The sequence below is a fragment of the Ptychodera flava genome, chromosome 13 (assembly GCF_041260155.1).
Source record: "Ptychodera flava strain L36383 chromosome 13, AS_Pfla_20210202, whole genome shotgun sequence".
Taxonomy (NCBI): Eukaryota; Metazoa; Hemichordata; class Enteropneusta; family Ptychoderidae; genus Ptychodera; species Ptychodera flava.
In genome coordinates this window covers 4,965,134-4,986,598 of record NC_091940.1, presented here as the reverse complement: position 1 = coordinate 4,986,598, position 21,465 = coordinate 4,965,134, and the positions used below count along the sequence as shown (strand labels likewise).

The 21,465-nt window shown below is 36.1% G+C and overlaps 1 protein-coding gene across 1 annotated transcript in view; it reads left to right on the top strand.

Moving 5' to 3' along the window:
• LOC139147183 (golgin subfamily A member 6-like protein 7) overlaps positions 1 to 21,465 on the top strand; it is an 86,862-nt gene that overhangs the window by 31,949 nt on the left and 33,448 nt on the right. The window lies entirely within an intron of this gene.

Below are 21,465 nucleotides of genomic sequence, written 5' to 3'. Positions count from 1 at the left end.
TCTACAAGTTTGTAAAAGACATTCACATCCAGCAACACTGTCTCTTTGTGTTCGTTCTCTATGATTCAGTGCTTCTCTAATTTGACCTTTGCCCTCTGATGCTAGAATGCATCTAACCTGTGTGTGTTGGATGTTTGCACATTGCTGCATTGAAACATGCAGTGATTACCATCGTGAATAAACTAATGGCTTGCTTGCCTTCCGTCTTGACGTAGAAAAAACATAACAACCATGTGCAATAAAACACAAATACCGATATACATACAGTTGCTATATCCACCATTTTACATTATGTTTTGAGGAAATCTTTAAAACTATAATTAACAACAAATATCTTGCAATGCAAAATATCAATATCTAAAGATTTTTTGCTTTGGAAAAATGAGCAAAGGTTTCTGGGTTTAACTTAACTTGTAATCAAGTTGGCTTGTTTTCCAGATTATGAACCACCTAGTTATTTCATCTCAGTATTATTTTCAAACTCACAAACATTTGTTTATGCTTTTCTTTTGTCCAAGAGGACCTTAGCTTCAAAAGGTAAAGTCTTAAATTCCAAAGTTACTCACAATGGCCGCATTTGTCACAACTTCTTCAAAACACAATTTGCTATAATTGTATACATACATGACAGTGTAGTGAACCTGACTCAGTATCAGTTAAGGCAGTATGCACCTCAGAAGTGAAGGACTTAAACTTTTGCTCAAACCTTAAGGAATCTTTCAACTATTTTCTTTCAAAATCAAGAATAAAAATCGGGGTTCACTATGCAAATTTTGGTACTAGAGAAACAAATAACCCAAGATTTACCAATATTTAAAATTCAAAATGGCCACCATCCCTGCGGAGAAAATACAATTTTTGAATTTCGAAAAACTAAGCTGGCTTTCTTACACCAAGAGCTTTATAATGAACCCCAACATGTGGCACAAGTGGTATTATATCAGAAAATATTTGTAAAAGGTTGAAAGTCCAAATATCTGTCCCAGAGGCATGTTCTACCTTAAATGAATCAGAGTTTTAGTAGAAACGATTGTGATGTATAATGACAGAATTGTGAGTCTCAACTATTGTTTTTTGAAAGTTATATGCGAAGAAAATTGTGTTATAAGAATGTTCAGAAAAGTTTTAACATGTTGTACTTACATCAGATACAAATTATCGATAATAGTGATTCAGAAAAGGAAATTCTCCTGTGGTTATCAAGTGATGATTCACTAAATTCATTAGTGTTGTTTCCATGGAAATCCTTCTTTCTGTAACTGGAAAGATAACGACAACCCACACCAGTACTATTCTTACAGCTTTTTATTTTGTCGTAAAAAATCAGAAATATTTGCATAGAGCTGATCAAGGCTTGAATAAACTGAGCACTGAATATTGAACAAGAACAAGAAATTGAGCAGGAATTTGAGATGACAACAGAAAAAAACACCAGCAATATTTGGTGTGAAAGTTTTCAAGTCACAGTCATTAGACTGTTCTGTGATTTTTAAAGTCAAAACATCTTTGAAGGTGCAATGAGACAAAGTCCATAGTTTCTGTGACATACATAGAAATCTAAGTTATCACCTTTCCACTGCAAAATGCATTCATTTGTGCAAACTGTCTTAATTAGCATTGGTCTGGTACGCAAATCAACTGATAATGACTCACTATAAATTGAGATTACTCATTAACCTAGAATCATAGGAAATATATATCTACAAAAAAGAGGTTGAAACAGACACGGTCTAACTCAAAGCTAAGACGGTTGATATATGCCTTCAAGTTGTTGTATACAAACATGATTTGAACACTACATGCCATGGTATACCAGACAGAACATCTATCCTGTAAAGAGATGAATTTCTTACAGCGTTTAACATACAAAACAGACCTCTCTTATACTCAGATAGATTTCAAGCAAATTTCAATCAAAAAGCATGTATTGTAGTTGGTACCAATTCCATACACACACACACACACACACACACACACACAATGAAATATTGTGTACTTGACTAACGTTCACACTGTATCAGTTAGAATTGGATGGTGGTCAAGTCTAGTGAAAGGCATGTTTTGCCAGACAATTCTTTGGCAGTGACTGAAAACACAAACTAATTTAAGGCCATTTATACGTAGAAAGTGAATAAACAGCTGTGATGACTGTTAAAAATGAAAAGTGTTGTTTCTCAAAACTGTATAACAGGTAGTATCAGGGTATGCTGAACTACTCAATATCCAGACTCTCTGAATTAACAGTGGGTTGATAATCATCAGCAAATAGCTTCCAGCTAGTTCACCTTCAAACTTTGTAATACGTTTTAGCTTAAGTTGTTCATTCACTAAAGTTTTTATCCATCATTGTTGAAGATATGTATCCCACTTTTATTTTGATTGAGTCACTAAATTGACATCCAAGTTGACATCAGCAGCTGGAATATTTATTTTGTAAATTTATATCCAAATTGTCAATTTTGAGGTGTATGAACTTGATGTATAATGCATTTTATGTTCTTTGAAGCTTCAAAAGAACACCAAAGGGTCACTCATGAATTGCAGAGGTCAAGTCTTTCTCTGGCGTGGGTGAGTTAATGCACTGTTTATTCCAGTCAACCGAAGTTCTCTGGATTATTCCATTTTGACAGTAGGTGGTGTTGCAGACATCAGCAAAGGATGTCGTTAGTGGTCATTGTGTAGAGTGTAGTCAATTTCCATGGTCAAGTCAAAGCCAAGTCAAAGTGTATCTCCATCTGCTGCAGTGTAAACTCACTCTGCACGTTTTCTCTCCTAGTTTTCATACAACCAATCAAATTTTAGACATTCTCAGCCAAACAGCAGAAGTCTGTTAATTTCCTTAGAGGGGGCTATGTCCATTAGTGAGTGACCAATCAAATCATGTTCCTTTGACTCCCATCATGCAACAGTTACATACTATCTCCTTTATAATCAGAGTTGCAATACCAAGGCTGTGAGAAAACACATGATGATATGCCAGAGTTTGATAACTTGTTTTTTTGCTTTAACTGGCAATATGTATAGTTCATAATTTCCCAAAGATTTTGATCTCACAATATGATGTCAAGATTTTACACAAAATGCACCACCAGAATCAAGACAGCTCAGTGGTAGGCAATTTTTCCCTTTTCTTTTGGAAAGTCAGTTTATGTAAACAAGGAAGACAAGATCAAGTAAGATAATACAAGTGACAATAAATTAAAAAAACACTGATGTGTTGTCTTCAATATCAAATGATAACATACGACCTGCAATCTTCTGGGTTATTTTCATATTGGGGATAGAGTGAGAATTTATTGCAAAATAGAGTGTAAATGGGAGTCTGTATGAACTTGATGTTTTTGTTAATTTTCCTTGCCTGGATAAGATCACAATTTACCATATTTCAGAACATTGCCAACCTTGGGTATAAGACTGACAAGACAGCGGTAATAAAACAATGAAAATGGAAAAGAGGGATACGGTCACTGACTTGAGCTTTATTCATCACGAAGCGGAGTCGGTGTCAGATTCTTTCTAGATCAGAGAAAAGCCTGATAACAATTAAGTAGTAAACCCTGCTATGCTAAATGATAATTATCTGACAACAGTATTGAAGCAATCATAGCCTGCAATCACTGTGTGCCCAACTTGCCAGTAATGAAACTCACTCAATAGCAGACCCCAGAAGATAATTTCATGTGATGTGTCATACATCTCAGAGGTCAAAGATCATCATGACATCACACAGGTCAGAGGGTTAATTAGAAAGCTGGAGAAAGGCAGATGAAAACGATGATAAATCATGATGACTGTTTCGGTATCTTGTCATGCAGTACTGGGAATTAGAAGAATTCTGATTGCTGAAAAATTTTCAGGCTGTAACTCGTGCTTCGTCAATCCTGCACATCTGATTCAATGACAAGGAAATATTTCCTCTGAGAAACAACTCACTCACCAGACTGTTGAATTTGAACTTGATCATGACTTTTGATTCTTTTCATAAACGCTCAGATGTGAGAAAGAAATCCATTTATTTTTTAATAGACAACACAGATGTCTACCTTTTTCCCGATACAGAGATGTACTTTTCAGCAAAATTATCACTCACTTGAGAATTTTTATCTTGCATAAATTATCATTGCTATTTTCCTCGTTGTAGACTTGTCATTAATTTTGTAAATGAGAAACTAATTAATGGGAGAGCTTTATATCTGTGGAAGCAATGCAGTTATTCTGTTAGTAGTATGTGTTTGGTGTCAATACCAGTAGCATCACCTGCTTGCAATTTGGCAAATTCAAAAAATGCATGAAATGTATATTGTTTCTTATCGTGAACATTGCGCCAGAGAAAAGAGAATATCCATATGTGGAAAATAAAACTATAAAGTGTGTGTACAAATGTGGTAAAAAATGTTAGAAAAGTTATATGGATCACCTACAAACACTAACAATCAACTTTTCTTGTTTCAAATGAGCAGGTCACATGATGAATCTCAATGTTTGTACTGTCAACTATAAATTGAGGAGTTGATCAAAACTTGACATTCCATGCAAAAATATATGCTAGTGAAAATTTTTTAAAGATGCATTTGCACTTTCAAAGTGTTTCTCTGGTTCAAAACAGGCCATTCATATCTAATATTACTGATTCCATGTGAAAGTTGCAAACCACACTTGTAAGCCGGTATAATTTGGTTAAAACTTGAAATGCTATACTCTAAGCTGGAATGATTAATGATCAAAATCTTCCCTTGCCCATGTGAATGTCTGAAAAGCTATCACTTTTTAACATTAGCAATGATAGTCATATTCAAGCAGATATGACTCCCAGCTATGCCAACATTTCCATCAACCATAGCATTCCTGTGTTTACTTTAGCATCTTTTAATCTGCGATACATGTGTGTACAAAAACATAATGATGCAGTGAAACACTGGCAATTCAAATTGATACAGTGATAATTAAATATACATAATAAATGGCTGAACCAACAACAAACTCTCACTTCTATATTTTGCAGATTGTTAAAGATTTATACTATTTTAAGCCATCAGAAAAACATGAAAACTAAAAACTAAGTCATTATCATTTAAGCTCTGGAATTTTCTGTGTACTAATTCTTAGTGTATGACAGGTTGAAATTTTGTTGGTTGTGCCATAATGTACTGGGATATTGCATTAAACTTGTAGCGTAAAAGAGGTTAAAAGACCACAATGGCCAGCCAAGCAACTTTCATCAAACATTAACTTGCAAGACATTCCCGGTGGATGTGCAAAAGGAAAACATCTTCCCAAATTGACAGGTGTCAGGTTAGCAAGTCCTATAATTGATGTAGAAATTCATTAACCATATTTTCCTGATCAAAGCACAGAAGAGAAAGCAATGTCAGACAGGAAAATGGTTTAGAGCATTTGTCACTTGTTTTACCTTGCAATTAACGGTCAACCTTCTGAAATGCTCCTGCCTTCTCTGATTATTACATTAGAACTTCTAATCAGAGTTTTCTCTTGCCTGTCTGTGTAGATCTATGCATCCGCAGCTGTCTTTCTGCAAAGGTCAAACACAGCAGGTCTCATTAGTAAACCCATTTCATTCAGGGAGGTTCTGTGTCTCGCAGGTTTGACACATACGCCAAAGGCAGGGCAATCTGTAGAAATGAATTTTTAAAATGCTGGGGTCAAAGGTTAAGGTGTTTGGGGTAACACATTAGCTTTGTAATGAGGGCTCGTCCTTGACTCGAGGGGATTGGGAACAACCGGTGGGTCTGCTTGAGATTTAGACTGTCAAAACTCAGCATTGTCATGTCTCTAGACACACATCAATGAGCAACTTATCAGTTGCCACGGACACAAATATTTGGGGACAACTGTCTCGCTTTCTGATTGTAAATTTTTAATCAGAAACATCTGGCTTTTCTGTTTGACTTAACAATAAGCTTTGATTTTTTTGTCAAGCTATCAGTTTTAACAAACAGCGCATCTGTGAAGACACCTTACTGATCAGTGTTCGTTTTATTATAAAATATGAGTTTATTGATCCTTAATTGCAAAGTGTAATGTTCACGCATTTTGTTAATTGTTGAAGTTCACTTCATACACCTTTTCTACGTTATCATAGAGAAAGGCCTTTATCTCTGATTTGTTTCACTTTCTGTGCCTGATATTTTTGTAGATTACTGAAATATGACAAAGAGCTTTAGAAATTGTACTTTCATCATAATCAGTTCTCAGTCTCATCTTTCTAACAGTGTCTGGGACAATCAATGCTTGCTGTAGTTGCTTCAAATTAGACTTAAGCTCTGTTACATGTTCAACATTATATCTTTGAGTCAGTTTTGTTAATGAATCGGTGTTATGAATTTGTAGTTTGCCTTTTTTCTGTAGTGTCATTTCAAATTCTGATAAAAAATACAAAATATAGAAATCTTTCTTGAATTTAGTTTGACAAGTCGTATGATGTATCATTAAGTTTCATCAGTGATTGCACATCACCTAACACTGATCGTCTGGAAAGTATCCAGAATACCTTCACATAACTTACGCATTATGCGTCAACATATACCCAACACAAAGATATCAAAAATATTGTCCCAGGATATTTAGATGGTCCTGATGAAAGATCACACAAGCTGATAGCATCACCTCTACTCAGACACTGTCAAGGCTGAGTTTTGACAACGAGTGAGTGATGTTGTGAGTTTGAAAGTAAAAGTTTCTCTCATCTAGTGCTGCAATTAGTACAGTCTGTGATCAATATGTTATTCCTAAACTGAGTTCTGACTGTCAATGTAGCATTGTTGCAATCAGCACACATACTTTATGGCTATTATTGCAGTAGTCTGCTTGTCATTGTGACATTTTGGTAGGCTCACTATCATTCAGGTAGTCTGTCATTGCGTAAGTAAGACTGTCATTTGGTAAATGTATTGTCATTGTGGTAGTCAGACTCTTATTGTGGTAGTCTGTCATTGTGGTAGTCAGACTGTTATTGTGGTAGTCAGTCTGTCATTGTGGTAGTCTGTCTGTCATTGTGGTAGTCTGTCTGTCAGTGTGGTAGTCTGTCTGTCATTGTGGTAGTCTGTCTGTCAGTGTGGTAGTCAGACTGTTATTGTGGTAGTCTGTCTGTCATTGTGGTAGTCAGACTGTCATTGTGGTAGTCAGACTGTCATTGTGGTAGTCAGACTGTCATTGTGGTAGTCAGACTGTCATTGTGGTAGTCAGACTGTCATTGTGGTAGTCAGTCTGTCATTGTGGTAGTCAGACTGTCATTGTGGTAGTCTGTCATTGTGGTAGTCAGACTGTCATTGTGGTAGTCAGACTGTCATTGTGGTAGTCTGTCTGTCATTGTGGTAGTCAGTCTGTCATTGTGGTAGTCTGTCTGTCATTGTGGTAGTCAGACTGTCATTGTGGTAGTCAGACTGTCATTGTGGTAGTCTGTCAGTGTGGTAGTCAGACTGTCATTGTGGTAGTCTGTCTGTCATTGTGGTAGTCTGTCTGTCAGTGTGGTAGTCTGTCAGTGTGGTAGTCTGTCTGTCAGTGTGGTAGTCTGTCTGTCATTGTGGTAGTCTGTCTGTCATTGTGGTAGTCTGTCTGTCAGTGTGGTAGTCAGACTGTCATTGTGGTAGTCTGTCTGTCAGTGTGGTAGTCTGTCTGTCATTGTGGTAGTCTGTCAGTGTGGTAGTCTGTCTGTCATTGTGGTAGTCTGTCTGTCAGTGTGGTAGTCTGTCTGTCATTGTGGTAGTCTGTCTGTCATTGTGGTAGTCTGTCTGTCATTGTGGTAGTCTGTCTGTCATTGTGGTAGTCTGTCTGTCATTGTGGTAGTCTGTCTGTCATTGTGGTAGTCTGTCTGTCATTGTGGTAGTCTGTCTGTCAGTGTGGTAGTCTGTCTGTCAGTGTGGTAGTCTGTCTGTCATTGTGGTAGTCTGTCTGTCAGTGTGGTAGTCAGACTGTCATTGCGGTAGTCTGTCTGTCATTGTGGTAGTCAGACTTATTGTGGTAATCTGTCATTGTGGTAGTCTGTCTGTCATTGTGGTAGTCAGACTGGCATCATGGGAGTTGGACTGTAGTTGTAGTAGTTGGATTCTCGTTATGGTAGTTGGACTGTTATTGTATTAGTCAAACTGTTATCTTGGTAGTCAGACTATTATTTATGGTAGTCTTATTGTAGTAGTAGAACTGTTACTGTGGTAGTCAGACTGTAAAGGTGGTAGTTGGACTGTTATTGAGGAAGACTATCTGTCACTGTAGTTCTCAAACTGTTCTTGTGGTTGTCAGACTGTCATTGTGGTAGTTAGACAAGGATGGACAGTAACAGCCACTGCAGTAGCTGTCATTAAAATAGACTGTTTTTAAGTATTTTTTTAACTGTTTAATGCACCCCTTGTGCTACCATCTCAGCTCTGTATGCAACCTTTATTACAGTGCTCTCATTGTCATTATAGTATTGCTGTTATCATATTGTCATTGCTAGACATTAGTGTAGCAGTAATGCCATAAGCACTGCTGTTGTTGCAGCTCTGTAGTTGTAACACCATTATCTGCTGTTGTATTGCTACTGGTATATTAGTAGTAAAGGCTATAATACAGTTGTTGCAACATTGTAGCTGTTAAACTACTGTTGTTGCAACATTGTAGCAGTTAAACTACTGTTGTTGTTGTTGTTGTTGTGTTACTAGAGCGGTAACACCAAAACAACTGCTAATATTACATTACTGCAGCAGTAAGACCATAACTACACATAACGTTGTTGTTGCAGTACAATAATATCATCATAACTGCTGCTGTTGTTGTTTCAGTACTGCAGTAGTAAAACAATACCTACAGCTGTTACTGCAGTATTGCAGTAATTAAAAACCCTCATGCATGATTAGCATTGAAGGACTTTGCTGTAAATAATTTTCCGTGGCTGTCATGACAATATTCTACACATTGAATGTTATTACAAATCAGTAGAGTTATAAATTCCAATGTCTTGTACACCTGTTACTTACTCAAGTGAAGGATAGTGCTTAAATTTATATCATAGTTTATGTCTTGTCCAGAAAACAGACTTGATAGTTTTGCATATACACAGTAATAAAATCACTCATATAAGTTTGACCCCTGACACAACAATTAAGAATTCCACTCAAAATCACACATAAAAATTCATCAAGGATAAAATAATTTCTTTTTCTAGTTTTCATTCCATGTAAAATCATGTCTTGACTTTTAATTTTTTTTCAAGAAAAAGAATGAGATTATTTGTGTAGATAGAGGCATGATAGATTACCAGTGGCTCTATTTGACTGTGCTGTATATGACTTAGTGCAGTGATTACAATTGGCTTGCTGGCCACTCATGTGGAACCATGTGTGTCAATATGCATATTATTTTTTCTCTGGTCGTTCATCATCACGTCCAGACTCTGTGGCTTGAGGGAAAACTACTGTCACTGTGTGTCTGTCAAACTACAAGACGGTGCTACAACAGAGGGACCCCAGGGAGCATGACCCAGCATTGCTCCTATCAGCTGAGAGTGCATATTTTCCACACTTAAGTCGCAGGCTATACTTGCAGCCATCAATCACGCGTTATTTATGTTTCTAGTTTGGAGAGAGTAACTGTAATGATGCCATTTAACAGCAGAAATGATTCAATATTATGGAATGGGCATTCTGTATGACATCTTTTACTTAGCTCTAATTTACATGTTTCTCAGGTAACATTGCAAAGTTTGCCTCTGTTGCTGTGGCAACCAAAACTAGTTCATTACTCCTAATGATGGGAGAAAAATAAATGGGAAGTCTAATCATCTTTGATAATGTTTAGTAAGAACTAATTACTATAGCAACTGCAGTAATGTCTTATTTTAGTAATGATCAAACTGGGAACACAAGAAATCTATGATAATGCAGTGTGAATGCACAAATAATCTTGCCTTCAAACTATGCTTTTTTTCTTGAGTATGAGGCATATGTCTTAATTAGATTCAGTTGCCTCTTTGCCCATTACTCAAGTTAGTATTCCAACTAAGATGCCTATGGTCAGAATTTTTAACTCAGAACTAAGTAAAACTTCACCATTGTCAAATTAGCTGCTGTCATCTTATTTTTTTTTTTAATTTCTGTGATGAGCCTCTGGGTGGGAGACATGGCCATTCAGTTATTGTTGCCTGTCAGCGCTCACAGGATGACCCCATGACCCTGGTATATTTCCAGCTCGTCATAGCTGTTCTAATGGGGCAGATTGTACAATAAGGCAATTAACTCTGATGCAAGCAGAGTTGACCTGAGTGACATTGGGGGGAATCGGGTCTTACAGAGCCCAATTAGCTGGGAGACTAGGTGTCGTGTAACCCCACTGCTAAACATTCACTCCACATCAATCAGTTCTGTCAGGGGGTGGGTGAGGCAACAGGTTGTTTGCATTATTCGGCAAGTTTTGCACTGTTGGACAGTTCTGGCTAATTTCAATCAGTGGATAGGCTCTGGCTTGGCAATCACAGTGTGAACCAATAATGATTTCATCCACGACACTCTAATTCATTTCAGCCTCAGAAACTGAATAATTAATATCACACCCGCTATCGGACTCCGTCTCTTAATTTTCAATGCCATTTTGCCGATGGTTAAAATTTGTCACCGTGCTACCAGTTTCAATCAATCAAAGCGCTGCCACTGGTCATGTCAGATTGAAATTTCTGCAAAAGAGACTTCAGACTGCCCCCTGACTGCAGGCTACACCAAATGATGTCTTTCCCAAGTCACTTCCAATGAAATCAAGAATATGTAATACTGGACCAGGATGAGCTGAAGTGCTTATGATTTAATATCAAGCCTGGGTCATGTCACCTCGTTGGTAATAAGATTTGTCATTTCGACTCGCTGATTTGCAGAGAAGACAAAAAGAAACTGATCTTGAGTGAGCTGTACTGTTTAAACAGAAACTTAGCCAAAAATTTTATCACTTTTCATACTGTAGCTTTATATTTTTACACATTATTATATATTATTCAGAAATATGTGGATTAACCTGCCGAGGAATGAACAGAATTTAAAAATTGACAAAATTCCATATTTTTATTGCTCATATAATCAAAGTCGTTACTCTGAACTGTGTACAAGATGAGACCAGAGTTTCATAATCTGCTTGCAACAACATTAGCATTGCATCGTAAGGATCACACACAACTCACAGTTGCTCAACTCCCAATGTAGAACTGGGCCCATCGAATTTAAAAACACATCAAATTCTTGATATATCAACTTCATAATCAAAATAAACGTTCATTTAATGGACATTGTGAAAGTAAGTTGTCAACTATCCTGTGTCAGATCATAATACTACTGGAAAAATATTTACAACTTTTGTATAAATAATATAAAAGTTTATTTTTTAGTGTGCTATACATAAATTAATTTATCACACTAATTTTACCAAAGCGGCGTTTTAGTATCATTAAAGCATTTACACAGTTGATTGAAAATTTGTGATGCTGTGATTTTTCTTCCTTTTCTAAACAAGTTTATTAAAGATAAAAAGTTTCCCCTGCCTTACCTTGTAAGTAAACTTTTCAGAAATTTTATCTCTCCTGTATAAAAATTGAAGATAATTTCAAACAATCCGAATTGCATAATTTTTCAAAGTCATTTGAGAGAGACACGTATGTGATATATTATCAAATTAGGAATGGGAAAAACGAAAGTGGGAAAAAACTAAAATCTAGAAACACTTTGATTCCATTTTACTCATTGTGTCTAACTCACAGTACATGACATACCCAAGTTCTCTGATTCAACATTTTGTTGCTTATCATCAATTCATTCTCCCATTTCTTGTTTCGTATCAAAATATTAGCTATGTAGACTGTGCTAGAATTACGTTTTCCCACTCACAATATTGCACATGTCTCTTCTTATTGAGTCTGAATTATTCAGAGTCAAGACTCCATCTGTTTTGCTTGTTATGGTAGAAATATCATCTTTCCATCTAAATATTTCATTGGTGAAATCTCAGGTTTCCACCAGATATGTTCAACAATAAGTCCTCAAGATTAAAGAAACCCTTAGTACCTCCATTGGGGTTGGAGTAAAATATCAACGTATCTGTTTCTTTTGTGTTGGGAAAATGTTAGCGATACGATAATGATGATTTCACTAAACCGTTTTGCTCTCTCTGTGTCCCTCTGTCTAACATCCTCCTCTCATGTACCTTTAGAGAAAACAGATTTCTCATCAGTGGCAATTCCCCCATAAGTTTATGATTCCATATCGTTGCCACAATCTGAAACCAGATCCTTCCGCAAAGTTTCACATAATACTGCCTTGACTATGAAATATTTAGTTCCAGCAAGGATCAGGTTGTTTGCCCTAATTTACCCTTGATATCATAATCAAACATGCATACACAATTATTTTAAAAAATACAATCAGAAAATCAGGTGCCAGAGTTCGACTCAGAAAATTTTGTTCATTTCACTTTTCTAAAGGTAGAAATGTTTAACCATTTTCATTCAAATAAAAATTGAGAAGTGTTTCTGCCTAAAGTTTATTACAAGGCTCCATATTAACACAGAAAAATTGAATTAAGCAAATAAAGTAAGGTCAACTAAATGTGTCACTTATTTCACATTGAGAATAATTCATTAAAGTATTCGTCAAATGTGTAATCTGTTCCATTTTTCCTCTCTTATCCAAAACAGCGTATTTGAAATGAAGTGAGGGCGACGGAAGAAAGCAATGACATGAATGTCAAAGTTCTCATTCCATCATTATTATATTTGGAGAAATCTCAGAAGAAAAACCGAAAGTTTGAAAAGGTGATGAGAAAACACAACAAGTGCAGTTGGCAATTTGATTATGATATCATTGATTTGGGCAAACTAATTGAAATTCCATCAAAACGACATGAATTATGACTCAATTTCAGATATAATAAATGCAAACATGTTTGGAATTAGTATCATAGAAAGCAACTGACACAAAACGTGGCCTTTGCACAGCTCCGTGGCAAGAAAGCGCCAAGCGATATCTTGTGATTTTTTTTTTTCATTGTGGCTTTCAGTGACTGATGAACTACTTTGCTTGCTGGCACAATGGAAGATTACCTTGGGATTATCCTGCCGCAAAAAATCTTCAGCAAATTAAGAAATCCTAGGGTTACTAAGGGTTACTAATTTGTATATTTGCCCTTAATATCAAGATTCCTTGGCTGTGGTAATCTAGTTTGAGCAGATGTCACTGCTTTTTTTAAATAAAATCCAAGTTGCTCAAGTCAGTAAATTTGCAAATCAGAGTCGCTGATAAACGAAATTGAAATGAAGTTGAACACAGTCTATTTATAACATTAGTGTTTTACTTAAAGAGAAATTTGCAAGCAAATCGAGAATTAGAAAATTGTAGTCGTCTAATGGCATTTCATAGACTTTGATAGTGCTTCAGGCAACAGGAAAAACTCAGTCCCACAAGAGGGGTGGTCTCATTAACTCTACAAAATCCACAAACTTGCATGAGTGTCACCCTAGGTTTAACCTCCAGCCTGAAATGAATGACATCTGATTTTCCAAAGAGAAGTGTGATTATTTGCCAAAGAAAAGAAAGGTTACTTGAAATAAAAGAAAATGTCGACGTCAGGGTTTTCCATCATGTAGTTGACAAGGAGCACTCTGCTGTCTGCTTTCTCACCAGCATGAAACAAAAGGCGCAAGATAACTTGTACATTTCATTGAAAGTAAATAAGAAGAATGAAGGAAATGCGTCAGTCTGATTGGAGTTGAAATTAAAGTGCAATACAGCGCTTGTCAAAGTTACATTGGATCTAATTATCTGGCCTTCCTAATTTCACTCGTCACTTTGGGTGAACAAAGGTGATCCGGCTTGGATCTCTAGGGTTCTGACACTAATAGAGTTGGAATTATTGCCTATGAAAATTAACATGAAAACACAATTAGAAGGCTTTGAGGGGTAATTTTTGCCCCAGATGAAATACTAACGAAGGAGAGAGGCCATACAAGGTGGTAGGGCTGGTTAATTACGCATGGGGAGAAGAGTTACGGATTAGGTCGGCTACGATTGCACAGCTCCATTGTGATGATGTTTGTTAAATTGTATGATATCAACGCTAAATGGCTTTGGCAGAATTTATGAGCCATGTATGCTCGGAATTTTTATGAAGCAAAAAACTACTTTTGATCGCATTGATATTCAGCTTCGAAAATGAATCACAAACACAGATTTCTGATGGCAGGAATTTTATCCATGGCAAAGTTTGTGTTCATGATCACCATATTTTATTTTATTTTTCCAGCAGTACACAGTCAACATACAAAGAGTAGTCCATAGTTATTTACAAACAAATAATGGATTTGATTCTCATGAAACTGAAGCTGTTCAGGAAGTGTGATATTTAATGAGACATACGTGAACATGGAATTGAACTTCTTCCATCTTGATCACCTGAATTTTCATTCTTCAAGTCAATTGGACAGTAAAAAATAAATGGCCAATCAAACTTGAGAAGCAGCATAATGTTTTGGGGAAAATCGTAGACTTTTAGTAAATCATTGTGCAACTCCGTCTCTGTTGGTAGGAAGATAATTTTCTCATATATTTTGGTAAAAATCAGAATTGTTAAATATTAAATCACAGTATGAATGATATTTTTCAGGTCACTGACTTTTTTAAGAGAATGGCAGAAGATGTAATTGATGGTTTTGTGAAGAAATAAATAAAAAAAAAAGACTGTAATGTTCTTTCTGATGATAGAAATGATTGAGACGTAATTTAAACATCATATCCCTGAAGACATATTCTACATGACCACGTCTCCGGTGAAAAATGAAAGTTTTCTGAGATTGGACAGAAGACATAAGGATTTGATGAGCAAATGATTTTTGCACCTCCCTGGGATTGTTGTTAAGCCAAGAATTGCACAATGCATAATAATTAGGGTTATCTTCAAGGTGTTGAATGCAGATAGAGTGTAGATGGCTAGTGTTGCTTAATGTCAAAACAGATGATGATCATGACACATACGCTGTGTTTACTCATCCTTACATTCAGGGCCGATGTGGCCTCTTTCAAATCAGTGTAAGGCTTGCAGCTGTTATATTTAAGCCATCAGGAACAATTAAAAAAAATCGGCAGGAAATGTCAGGTTATCCTGATGATGAAAATTATGTTATATTAATTTTTTTCAGCTTTTCCGAGTGAATGTCTGCGAGTAAAATACAGGTATTCTCAGATGGTGGGAGTGTTGAAGGATGGACAAGTAGGTGGTTGGTAGGGAGCAGGAATAATGACCGGTGTGAATTGAAGGAACGGTGTAGCCAACCAGATGGGTGGATTGATGGTTTGGTCGACAAGCAGATGTTAAAGGTTACCGTCAAGCTGGTGGAAGCTGCAATGGATGAGTGCATTTTGTTGCATTTATAAACCCCTCAACCAACATCTCAGCAAAGAACTTGCTCATGGTCTAGCAATGTGTCTATGGATTGGTCAGTCAGTAGATCGATCTTTGGGTTGGTCCTTGAGTTGTTTTGTACCCTTCATTAACTTGATGGTTTTTTTGAGTCAGGTTTCTCAGTTTGTCACGCTGCTAAATTTTGTTGTGGCTGGGCAAGTTGTTGGCTTGTTCATAGACTGCACAGTTCAACAATATTATCTATAGCCTAGTTGGTCATTAAATACAGCTACGGATGGATTGTACATCTTATTGATTTGTTTCTAAGCCTTTCTTTCCTTGTTCATATGATGTTCACTTACTTGTTTTACAAATCTAGAACACACAGACAAATTTACCTGTATAGGTCAACTCCTGCAGATTTGTTGAGGTTATATCTGCATTAGTTTTGGCGTTTCTATTGGTTATTGTCTTTATTCATTTTAAATATATAGACGGGATTGTTATTTAGGCCCTTACCTTTCAACGTGCACAGGCTGGTTACGATAGATGTAGATGGATAGGTTGGTATCAGAAAGGTAAGTCATGGTAGTTAGGTTTAGTTCCATACATGTACATACTGAAGTTCAGCCAACTCTCAAAACAAATGGTTTCTAGTGCAGGTATGTTAAATGACAGTGTCCCTTGAAAATGTATACATTCACCAGTTCATCTTCATCAACTCAGGACTAATGCCCAGTTTGATTATAGTTTGCAATGACCTTACCGATATTCTATGCTAATTGTTTTGTTCATAAAGCAGTTAAAACTCCCTACAAACCTTCCATCAAATAGTCTGTGGGTCAGTCCCTCACAAAGGTTCTAGAAATTGAGTTTTTTTTCAGAGGAAGTCTGTCTATGTTGGTGTGTGCTGAAAATGATACTTATTAACATACTTGTATAGAAATCACAAATTTCTACCAAAGGTGGACTTGCAACATTTTTCTTTAGCAAAAAGGCTGTCTTTCGTATATTTTACTGAAAATGAAAGAAAACATGTTGCAAATTTCATGGCATTTATCAAAAGCTTTACTGATGAAATCACAGCAAAGAAAGAAACAGCAATTAAGTAAATGGAATTACTACGAAAAAAGCTGTTTTCTATCAAAAACTTACAATTTTCAACTTTTTTACTGACATTGTTTCCATGTATGCTGGTTCATTTCTTGTTATGAATAGTAAAACAATTTCACTTTTCATCTCAAATTTACTGACATGCAATATACATTCATTATGTCAAAAATGTTAATTTCACCCTTTTGAAAACAAAATTGCAAATTTTTTTAGTTGAAGTAAAATTGTAGCAACAATCCCCAAAAGCATTTCCCACAATTTCATTCAAATAGTGAATGACTATGTGAAAAGGTCTGACGTGTTATGTTCCTCTATATGAAAATAATGGTTGACATTAATTTTTCACCAAAATCTCATCTTTTCCTTCATTTGAATCATGAATGGAGAAACCCTATAGCAATGCATTCTGGGTATCTGTGTACTGACAAGCGAAAAGTTCTTACCACAATAATATCCCAATACACCTTAAGATTGTACTGAAAACTGGTTTTTAAAGCCCTAATAACTGTACCATTCAACATTTTTCCGTGGTATTTTTATTTCAAGATGATCAGCAACATTTGTATATTTGTTTATTCATGTAGGAAGTTGAAACACCAAGTATTTGGCTTTGTATTACAGTTTGTATTTATGTATGAAAAGTACATTGTTGTTGTTGACAATTCAAGTCAAGACAGAATTTCAATTGTCAATAAATAACATTGTAGAACATTGCTTTATTTATGAGGCAAATACTGGGTATTCCTATTTGCTGTAGGCAGTAGACCTGAAGAAACTGTGGTTGATCATAGACCAGTAGGGTCGATGGGTTGATACATAAAAATATAGTAAAAAATTGACAGAATGTCATAGTAACTCGGTTTTCAATGTCTGGTCAGTTTACATTCGTGCGTAGAATTATGGGAATACAACTATTTCCAGAGAATTTTTCCCCAGGTGTGTTAATAACAGAGTATCTCCTTTCTTCAGTCTATTAGAATACATTTTCTGTATACTTACACCATATTCAGTAGCTTGAATCAGCTAGCCCATAGTTTTTACATGTGATTAGCCTGTCACGTTTTACAGTCCATCATTTTATCAAGAATGTTATCAGTTAGAGCGAGCCTACATTACTTTTATAGATCGCAGCATCTTTGTGATTTTAATGACACAATAATTAGTAGTGATAAGTGTTAAGAAATATGGATTTTGATGTCAGCAGTGATCTCCGGCACACTTAGCTAGATTTCAATCTATTAATAGGATCTATTGGTTGTAAACTGTGCATTTTAAGTGCTATGCAAAACACAGCATCATGCTACTGCATTACCATTTACATACAAAAAATCTGTTGGCATCTGTCTTTTATGATGATGAAGCAAGCTAAACTGTAAACATTATTCCTGGTATTTCATACCACCCCTTTACTTTGTCTGTTGATCACGCACCAAGAGCAACACAGGCTGATAAATGTCCTCCACAGACTTCGCGTCATTTTCCCGGAAAATTAACAAATGACTTGTTTTTGCAGAGAGTCAGACCATGATTGGTTTCTTCAAGACTGAACCCTGATCAGACTTTGATGCTAATAGCTCAGAAACGAAGCGGAAACGCATCTTCTTGATGAAACCTCATGATTGTCAACTAATCTTTGCGTGTGATTACAGGCAACAGGAAACCATTGAGAAATGAAAAGCACAAAAACAAGATGCCGCGTTCACATTTATGATGAGTTGCTTCAGGATCATCAGGGGGCCATCATCAGTTTAATCAGTTTTGTTCATAACAAGGACAGGAAAGGTTTTTTCCCCAATTTTTTTTTCATTGTGGATTAAATGTAGATGAACTTTTGAAAGGCCTTTTTTTCTGATAAGTCTGCACACCAGGGTGTCAGCATAAGAAGCCGAGAATTAATCTTATGAGATAAATTAACGCATGGCCTAAAAAACGCGGGCTATTATTCAGGATGTACTGTGTTAAAAAATTACTAATGTTAGGTTCTATTTAGGCTTCGTTTGAAGATAGGCATACGTTGAAGTTAAACGACTCCAGTTGTAGTAACATGATTAGCACAATAACGGCTTAGATTGATTAAAAAGAGCCCTGTACATCTCCAGTATATTATGAAATAAAGCAAAATGGTGGGCATGCACCTTTAAAAAGGAAATCCTGCTAAGTCTACTACTTCCTGATCTAGAGCTTTTAGTGCAATGAGATGATCAGATCGAAGACACAATAAGTCTGCATGTCACGGATGACAGGTTTGGCTTTAGTGCAAGTTTACTACTAATTGCTGTAGTTATTACAGCAGTAAAATCTGTGTGTATACAAGCCTGGGCAAGTTGTTGTTGAATGTATTATTCACATTTGGTTGCACAGTGAATTCAGTGCAGTTCATTCTGGTTCAAAGCTTGTTAGACAATTGAATACTAGCAGATCTACAACTATGATCATTTCAATGCTTGTTTTACAGCTGCGGGATATCCACCAACAAACCTGACCATCGGTCAAGAATCTTTTCTGAGACAGCCATACCAAGATAGATTTTGATCAAACTTTGCACAATATACCAGTACTTACAATTCACATGCATATCAATTTTATGTCATTAGAGAACCCAGTTGATATCACTGCCGGGAATAAACTGTTAAGTTATGATATTTTTATGCATTTCAGATGATGAGAAATAGAACAAGTCAGGACAGATCAGTACCAGTCATGCAAATGGATAGTTAGTGCAAGTGATCAGTGATAAATGGATTAGTCAGTACTGGTGATAGGAGATGGACAGATTAGTCAGTACAGGTAATGGTAGATAGATGAACTTGATAATTTAAGTGATGGTAGGTTGATTGATGTGTGACCAGTCATACAATAAGATGAATTTGTCTATACAAATGATGGAAATACCGAAGTGATAGGTAGTTGTTCTGGCCAGTAAAGGTTATGAGCACTGGTCAGTACAGGTTATTGGTAGTAGTTGTGTTGGTCAGTATAGGTCATTGGGAGTAGTTCCTTTGGTCAGTACAGGATATGGGAGTAGTTGCGCAGGTCAGTATAGGTTATTGGGAATAGTTGCACTAGTCAGAACAAGTGATGAGATGTAAGGTAGTTGAACTGTTCAATACAGTTCGTGGCGAAAAGTTGCACTGGTCAGAACAAGGATGGGAAGTACAGGTTATGGTGAGTAGTTGCAGTGGTCAGTACAGGTTATGGTGAGTAGTTGCAGTGGTCAGTACAGGTTATGGTGAGTAGTTGCAGTGGTCAGTACAGGTTATGGTGAGTAGTTGCAGTGGTCAGTACAGGTTATGGTGAGTAGTTGCAGTGGTCAGTACAGGTTATGGGAAGTGGCAAGATCAGTCATTACAAGTGATTAGGATGGTTGGTCGATTGACAAGATTGAAAGTAATTTGATTGGCCAATACTGGTGACTAGAGATTGATGTATTGGTCAGTGCAGGTCACTGGCTATATTACTGGCAAGGATGGTCAGTCCTGGTTATAAGAAATTGTGGAAGATGATTGGTTAATTGATTGTTTCATGGTGATTTGTTAAAGGATAATTTGATATTTATGAACATATGCATTTATCAATCAGTCATTTGACAGATTGGTTGCCTTGGTGACAGTTAGATTGCATGTTCAGTAATCACGTATATTCAGTTTATTTGTAGATGTTGTGAGGTGCTGGGGAAAGTGTGCAGATGTGAATTAGCTTAGTATTTCTTACTTCTATCCTAACATGGTATGATAATTGAAGAATGTAGTTTTAGGAAAAAGACGTGTTTCTCATTCTGAAATTTGTCCCTTTCATCATCAAACTTTTCAGCAATTATATAAGTGTTAGCAATGGCAAAGTTAACCCTGTGTACACTGTTTTAGAAATTTGAATGAAAGTGTTATTTTGGTAAAAGAATGCAAAAAATGTGTATACAAATTTATGAAAGCTTTATATGTAAAATTCTAAGGAATGGATAGTAATCAAACATCAGTTTATAAAAATTTACAGCATAATTGGGTGATATGAGAAATATTCTCATTCATACCATGGACCATTTTTGATTAAAACACTCCAAATTAAAATCTTATCTACATCTTTATCTACAGTCTTTACCTTGTTTCTTAATATTCATGTTTGTATCCATGGAAATAGGGAATGAAGCAGCTTACGGGGTGTTTAGCAGCTTTAGCACGGCGTGTTTGATACAATTAGTCAATCTCAGATCATAACTTCTTTCAAATAAAACAATCTTTTAATCCAGGTTTCAATCCTGTACTTCTCCTCTGCCTTCCATCTCTTTTAATGAGATGGACAAAATTCCAGATGTCGTCTTAGATGTTTCCATGGTATTCACCTTAAAAACTCCCACTGGTGCAGTCTCGGCAAGTCAAGTAATTATGGGCAGATCTCATGTAAATTTATATGTGCCAGTGGAATTAACATGGCTTTTTGTTTTTTCAATAAATTTTTGTCAAATAAATTTTTGATTTCTGTATGACCTCGTCGTTATTTATGTCTGTTGTGTTTTGATAGTTTGAATTTTTTTGAATATTGATGTTTTCACGATATAAAATATTCAACTTACATGACTCAACATTGATGAAAGTAGAAATACTGCAACTTGCAGTCAATGTGAAGAAAGGTTTATATTTTGTCTGAAACGCATTGCTTACTTTAAATTACAGGTGTCACGTTTTTCTAAAGGTTTAAACAGTCGCAATTTTCTCTGACAAGTGATGAATTGGGGGCATTGACAAACTTTCCTGTTGATAGTACCCTTGTCAGCTGAACACAAGGCGAAGACGATTGGTGACATATGTTGGAGCACTGATCTTGTGGTTGTTCTAATTGATGTCTGTTTCAGCACACTGGTGACTCTTGCGCTTCAATTGTCTTCCCAGGAACCTTATGAAAAATACATGACTAGGAAATAACAGGCTATGTGAAATCTGATGACAAAGTGACGTCTGACTTCTAACGAATTCGATCACAGCTGAGTTTTTGCTT